This window comes from Lissotriton vulgaris, unplaced genomic scaffold (assembly GCF_964263255.1).
Source record: "Lissotriton vulgaris unplaced genomic scaffold, aLisVul1.2 SCAFFOLD_756, whole genome shotgun sequence".
NCBI lineage: Eukaryota > Metazoa > Chordata > Amphibia > Caudata > Salamandridae > Lissotriton > Lissotriton vulgaris.
In genome coordinates, this window is record NW_028251774.1 from 588,607 (window position 1) to 596,209 (window position 7,603).

Consider the following 7,603-nt stretch of genomic DNA (forward strand, 5'->3'; position numbering starts at 1 on the left):
CGTCCCAGGTGCGTCAGTAGAGAAGCTAGCTGAAACACCCATGCCCCAGAAGAACCCAAAGGTCAGGATTGCCCAAGCGGTCTGCCAGCACGAGAGACTGGAAGTCGAGTGAAAGTGCCTCTGACCCCATCAACCAGAGACAGTCAGGGCAGGTACAATCTGTAGCCCCATCCTCAGCCATCCCAGAAGTACCAGGACTTTGTAGCATGCTGTCGACCGCTGTAAGCCGGAACCAGAGAAGTCCAGGCGAACCAAGTAAGAATGTCCAACAAATATGTTACTTGTCAGAGACTGATGTTTAAAGTTTAAAGATCTGTTGTGTATGCAGTTCAGTTTGTTTATATCCTTAGGCAAAGGAGGAATGTAATGTTGCCCTGTGGAGATCAACCCACTTCACAGAGATTGTGAGGGTGTAGCCTCAGGAGACCCCGCAGCATCATGATAGTAGGCTGGCCCAGCGTACACTTGGCCAGCACGTAGGGGGACCTAATAAACAGCCCAGGGACCTGGGCGTGGACCAGTGTGAATCTGGCCACTAACGGCAACACCACGTGTCTGTGTCCCTTCATTGCAGGCTCTGAGCACAGGACACTACATCCCCCTCACCCCAGGGGGGGCAGCTGCCAGGGCCGGTTTCTGTTCCCAGTCCGGCCCTGCTGATACACTGGATGTCTGGGGGACTGCTGCCGACGGCCTGTCGGTGGTGGTCCGCCAAACATTCTAATAAAGCCCTAAGGGTCTAAAGTAAGAATGCTACCTGTCAAGCTGGAAAATGTAAAGCATAAATATGATCACTCCTTAATGTTCACTTCATACTGTTGGTGGATTTCAATACAGATATCAAGATCAAAAGCAGTAAATATAATTAAATCTTCTGATACTAGGAAGCAGCTGTAATCAGCTGTCTGTTTGCCTCTTACCTAGCGGGTGCAGCACCAATATCAGTGTCGAAGTTGAGAAATGTTGGCGTCATGTGTGACAGGTAAATCTCATTAGAAAACACTAACTTTAAAAACAGTATTCTGACAAAGGTGCTCCCGTTAATATATGTGGCCATTGTGCAGACATTACTGGATCTCTAATGCTGCTCATATTGGACTACAGCAAACCTGCCCCCCCAGAATGGCGAATACAAAGTTTCAATAATTCCCAACAATTTAGAATTGAACAGCCAGAACCTGAAGATGTTTTACAATATTACACAGGCAGTGAAGTGAGTACACTTGCTCATTTTGATCATGACATGAAACTTAAGCTGCTGTACACCATGCACAAAGCATAACTCTAGCATTATGCTGTCCAAAAAAATGACAAGTTATTCAATAAATAACAAAATTGTCAATCATACTTACACTTTTCGCAATTACATAATCATAGTATAATACTAATACGAATGTTTGGGCCATATGTATCAAGATACCAATTAGCGATTCTGTAATAGCGATTTTTAAGAAATCGCTATTTCTGAATCGCTAATTGGTATGTATCAAGAAAATCGCTATTTTTAGCGATTTCTTGATATTCCTTAATTGCGAATTCGCAAATTGCAAATTCGCAATTAAGGAATACTTTCCCATTCATTCCTAGGGGCCTCCTGGCCCATAGGAAGGAATGGGAATTTATTCTCAATTTGCGATTTGCAATTTGCTAATCGCAAATTGAGAATAATTTCAAGGGTGCAGGGGTGTCCAAAGGACACCCTGTTGCACCCCTGAAATAAGTATGGGTGCACATGTGGTGCACATACATGCCCTAAGGGCATGTATGTGCGTCACATGGCACTTTGAAAAATGTAAAAATGGGCATTTTTCAAGAAATTCGCAAATTACCACAAACTTGAAGTTGGTGGTAATTTGCGATTCCTTAGGGACAATTAGCAATTTTTTTTAGCTTCATACATTGCATTTAAGGGATCGCAACATTTGCGATTCCTTAAATGCAATTGCAAAATAAGGAATCGCAAATTTTGCGATTCCTTATTTTGCCCCAGATTTTTATTCATACAACCCATTTAGCAAATTCGAATTTGCAAAGGCCGATGAATGCGAATTTGTATGATACATATGTTCCTTCATTTTACTACTCCTTAGTGAAATGATTTTTTGCTGAAAATAATCAGATTTTAAAAAATCCACTTTCTTTAGCCTTTATAATATAAGAACAAAAATGCTGCCCACCACTATCAGAATTGGGGAGAATATTTATTTTCTTGGCAATTTCCACACCACAAGTCATTAATTTCCAGGAAGCTCAAGTTTGAATATAGCCCAAGAATTTCATGATTCACAGTGCCATGAACAATGTATGTTGAGGAAAGAGCCCAATATACATCCTGGTCATAGCATTCCATACCACCTGCCACCCGACTCAAGAACTTCAATCTATACTACCCTGGTCAAAGTACACACCAAATTAAGGTGGACTCACAACTCGGACATGGTTTTTAAAGTAAGGGTGTTTGCCTCTGAAACTCACTGGCGAACTATCTGCTGTCTCGCGCCGATGCAGCCAGTATCGTGTTTTTTGCAGAAGATGACACCTTCCTGCACAAAAACAATTTTTGGGGCATTTTCCTGTTTCTACGTGTGCTGCAGAATGCAGGACACGTAGAAAGAGGGGAAAAAACAAGGAGAACTAAAGATATTTCTCCTCGCTGTACATCACCTGGGTAGGCGCGACATTTTGATGCATTCCCAGGTCTACCACTCATGGTAAATCTGGGAATGTGCCATAATCCATTAACACCAGCGGGCCACCCATGGAAGGCCTCCCTGGGGCAGAGTAATGGAAGCAGTGAACTGTGCTGCCTTGCATTACTCCAGAAACACCAAGTACCACAGGGCCACACAAGGTGGCCTTGCATCGCTTGGTAAATCTCATTTATGTTTTGCATTTCCCCTTGCGTTACTTTGCATGGTGCAGGAGTGACACAAAATTTCGATAAACCTTTGGACACCCTGGCACCCTTGAAATTGAGGCAAATTTGCGATTCGCTAATTGCTAATCGCAAATAAGGAATGACTCGCAATTCATTCCTATGGGCCTTTAGGCCCATAGGAATGAATGGGAAAGCCATTCCTTACTTGCGATTAGCAATTAGCGAATCGCAAATAAGAATCAGTAGAAATCGCAAATAATATTGCGATTCCTACATGCATCCCGTTTTGCGAGTCTATAATAGCGATTCCTTAAAATTCGCTATTAAGGACTCGCAAAACATTACTTTGATGCATCTGGGGGTAAGTTCATAATTCATTTACACTGGGGCTGCGCCACCCCAAGTGCGGAAAATATTCCTCACATTTCTACTGCTTAGGCATGAAACAGAACCTTTAGTGCCAAACATCTATCTGACTTTTCGAAGGTGTATAATGAAATATCGTTTTAGAATTAAAAAATAGTATCGCACCAATAGCTGATCACAATTCCCTGTGCAAGAGGCACACTCATCTCTTGATATAAAATAAACAGAATTACACAGCAGATGCAGTCCGATATTTGTTGGGCCCAAAAGCCATAAAAACGCCCTTCGCCTGCTCCTACACAGAATGTCAACAATTAACTCTTGAGTGACTATGATACTGATATTCTGTATGTTGTTTTTAAATGACCTGTCTTTTGTGATTTTATACATAAAATCGAATAAAGAGATTATGATGATGATGATGATCCTGAGTGACTGGTGAAAACACACCATTTTGGTTTATTTACTCATAAACAACATAAGATCTTGTTCTTGCTTTTAGTCAGAGCATTAGGAATGTGTTTAATATGTAAGAGTGGTCGACGTAAGCTTTATCGATTCTATTAAAATTAGGTACTTTTATGGATTTAGGTTTCTATGTTTTCTTGTTAAGCTTTTAGTTTATATGTTGGGATGAATGGGCCCGATTCACAAAGATGAACTGAGACGAAAGTCTTACGTTTACGACTTTTGGAATTCACGAAGGGCATTAACGAGAAGTAAATGCCTGTTGTGAATACCAAAAGTTGAACTTTACGACTTTCGGTATTCACCAAGGGCACTAACCAGTAGTAAATGCCTTCTGTCAATACCAAAAGTTGAACTTTACGACTTTCGGTATTCACCAAGGGCACTAACCAGTAGCAAATGCCTTGTGTGAATACCAAAAGTTGAACTTTACGACTTTCGGTATTCAACAAGGGCACTAACCAGTAGTAAATGCCATTTGTGAATACCGAAAGTCATGAAGTTAGACTTTCGATCCATTTTACCTTTGTGAATCGGGCCCATAGTTTTTAATTTTGTACAAGCCACTTGCCTGTATAGATCTAACCACTCAGGCCCTACCAGTGTATTTAAGATAATGAGGATGTACAACAGAACAGCTTCCCTGGTCACTTTATAAGTGTTTCTTGAAAGATGGCAGGCAGGGACATTGTTCAGTGAGCCCCACCACACCAAGATAATTCTCAAAATGTTAATTGGCACGGCCTTGTAATTAATGTGTTTAAATGTGATCCAAGTTAGTTCAAATGGAACAATTCAACAGCTCCATGACTACAAATTCTAGAATTAATTAGGTTGTTTTTCCAAACACGTGTGTAATATTATGTCCTGAGTGACATGACGTCACCTGGTAACATTGTAATTCAGGGTTGCTCCCTAGAGCAGAAAGCCATCTCATGGGTTGCCAAGCATTAGCAAAGGCAATAGATCGGGCCTTGGCAAATATGCCCTGGGTTTTGTTAATTTATTATTATTATTTATTTATTTTTGTAAACGTGCACAACACAAAAAAATGGCACAAATGTAAAATATAAAAATAAAGGACTGCTCAGCTGCCCAGGTACACCAGCTCTGGCACTTAAGTGAGTGATTTTCAGGATGTTTCCCGCATATGCCCACCCAAAATACCATCAATCACCGCACGCAAGACAGCCAAAGTGAGTTGACCCATTGCCTCCTGGCTTGTGCTATGGTGGGTGGAAGCAAAACATGAATGACAGCTGAACAGACTAATGGATGAGGAGGGCTAACCAAAACAGCTTGGACCCGGTTCACAAATAGGGTGACCAACCGTCCGTAAATTTCACGGACAGTCCGTAAATTGGACCTCACGTCCGTTGTCCATGAGGATCCCTTTTACGGACGCCTTTGGTCCGTAATTTTAGGCCTTTCTGGGAACAGAGCTGTTCCCCTGCAAAAGGCCTCAGCTCCCTGATGGGGCGCCTCGCACTCCTCCGAGCACAAGAGCAGCCCCACCCGCCCATTGTCATTCTGTCTGGCTGATGATTGCCACATACAGAATGACAACGGGTCAGTCTGGGCTGGCACAGCATGTGGTGGCCTCCTCCTGCCTCGGTCCAGGGCAGGGCATTCGGTCACATGGAAGTGCAAAAACGCCCATGCTAGGTGAGAATCCAGTTAACCAAAGGAAGGCGTGAAAGAAGTTCAAAGGATAGGATTATAGTTATAGTATAGCAGCTATGGTTGCTGCTTTTTTATTTTATGCAACTAACAACCATTGACAAAGCCAATAGTTCTGGCTTGTTGTAGGTGTAACGTCACTTGTATTATATATCTGGATGCAATGACAGAAACTACAAAAATACCAGTTGGGCCGCACAGTATATTAAGTACAGATTTTTAGCTTATGTTTTTTAAGCCATGCATTTTATTACATCGAACACCCTTTTGGAGAGACCCCCCCCCTAGTTTTTTCTCCCACTTAAAGCTCTGGAAACAACACCAAGTCACAGTCGCCCCATGTCCAGGGACTGTGCATCATGCATGACTCATGCCTTCCACTTTTTCAGATTGTCTATGTGCAGGGGCATAGTGAACCCTGCTCCACCCCACCCCTTGCTTTAGGAACTACAGCAAGGGTGGAGTTCTGGATTGGTCTCATAATTAATGTGAAAAGGTGAGTGAGTAAGTAAGTGAAGGGATGGGTGGATGGATGGCTGGATAGATGAGTGAAATGATGGATGGATGGATGAGTGAAAGGGTGGATGATGGGTGAGTGAATGGGTGGATGGATGAGTGAAAGGATGGATGGATAGATGAATTGATAAGTGAAAGGGTGTATTGATGAATTGATAAGTGAAAGGGTAAATGGATGGACGGATGAGTGAAAGGGTGGATGTAAGGCTGGATGAGTGAATGAAAGGGCAGGTAGATGGACAAAAGGATGGATAGATGAGTGAAGGAGTGAAAGGGTGGCTGGATTAGAGAAAGGATGGATTAGTGAAAGGGTGGACGAATGATAGGTTCAATGGATGGATTCATGAGTGGATGAGTAGATGGATGGGTGGGTGGAAGGATGGATGGCTAAGTGAAAGGGGAATTGAAAGAGAAAGGGGGATGGATAAATGGATGACTAAACGGGTGAATGGGTGGAAGGATGAGTGACTGGATGGATGAATGAGTAAGTGAAAGGATGGCTGGATAGGTAAGTGAATGGATGGATGGGTGGAAGAGTGGATGGATGAGTGTACGGATGGATAGGGTGAAAGGGTGAATGGATGGATGGATAATGGATGAGTAAAAGGGTTGAGGGTTGGATGAGTGAAATGATGGATGGAAGGATACATGGTGGATAGGTTTGTAAATGGATGGATATGGACATGGATGGGCACAAAGATGGAAGGACAGATAAATGGTCAAAGACCGAATGATGGATGAAAGTATGATTACACATTATAGGCCCCATTATCTTAAGCAACATTTCCTATACATTGGCGTTCACATTTATCTGAGTGATTGTCTCTTTATAATATGTGTGTATTGTAACTCACTCCAACACTCTGCCCCACATACTTGGAATGAGTGGCACTGTTGAAGAAATTAAATACACATGAGAGAGTTTCTATGTGAAGATTAGAGGTGCCATTGGAGAGTGGTAGCAAGGCCGGACTGGCCGGACCAGGCATCAGGCGTTTTCTCTGGGAGCTGGAAAGGTGGTGGCGGTTTTGTTACCACAAAAAGACCTGCACATTTGCTTAAAGCTGCGCGCATACTGACAAACCATGAAGTGCACAATTGTCTCAACCTAATATAAACTTATTTTCCCTTGTACTTTAGTAGTTGTCTATTTACTTACTTATATACTAATGAGCAACCTCCTCTCATGTGTCCTGAATTTTGACCTCCTGTCCTGAATTTTTGTCCTGAATTTTGACCTCCTGTCCTGAATTTTTGTCCTGAATTTTGACCCTTTGTCCTGAATTTTTACACTCACTGTCCTGAATTTGCACCCATGCCAGGTGGTCACCCTATTCACAAAAGGCCTCTGCATTCATGACGGCGGAACCACAGTCGTGGCGGGGGACACCAAGCTGTGGCTGAGGCCCCATAGTTATGGCCTGGGGCCCGCACTTGTGGCGGTACACCCGCATTGCAGTTTCTAATTGCGGAGGCCCCGCCACATGTGCCAGCCCCCACCACAATTGCAGGCCCTTTGTGAATCAGGACCCGAGAGTACACGTATACATGGATGTTTTTTTTTATATATATAAACAAGGCTGGCGAAACAGCTAAATCTGTCTTTAACTCAGACCCAAATGAATAAAGTGTAGTAGTTGTTTGCACTGCACCTAAATCTTGGGGCCGGCGCTAGGCATGTGCAGCGTGGGCAGC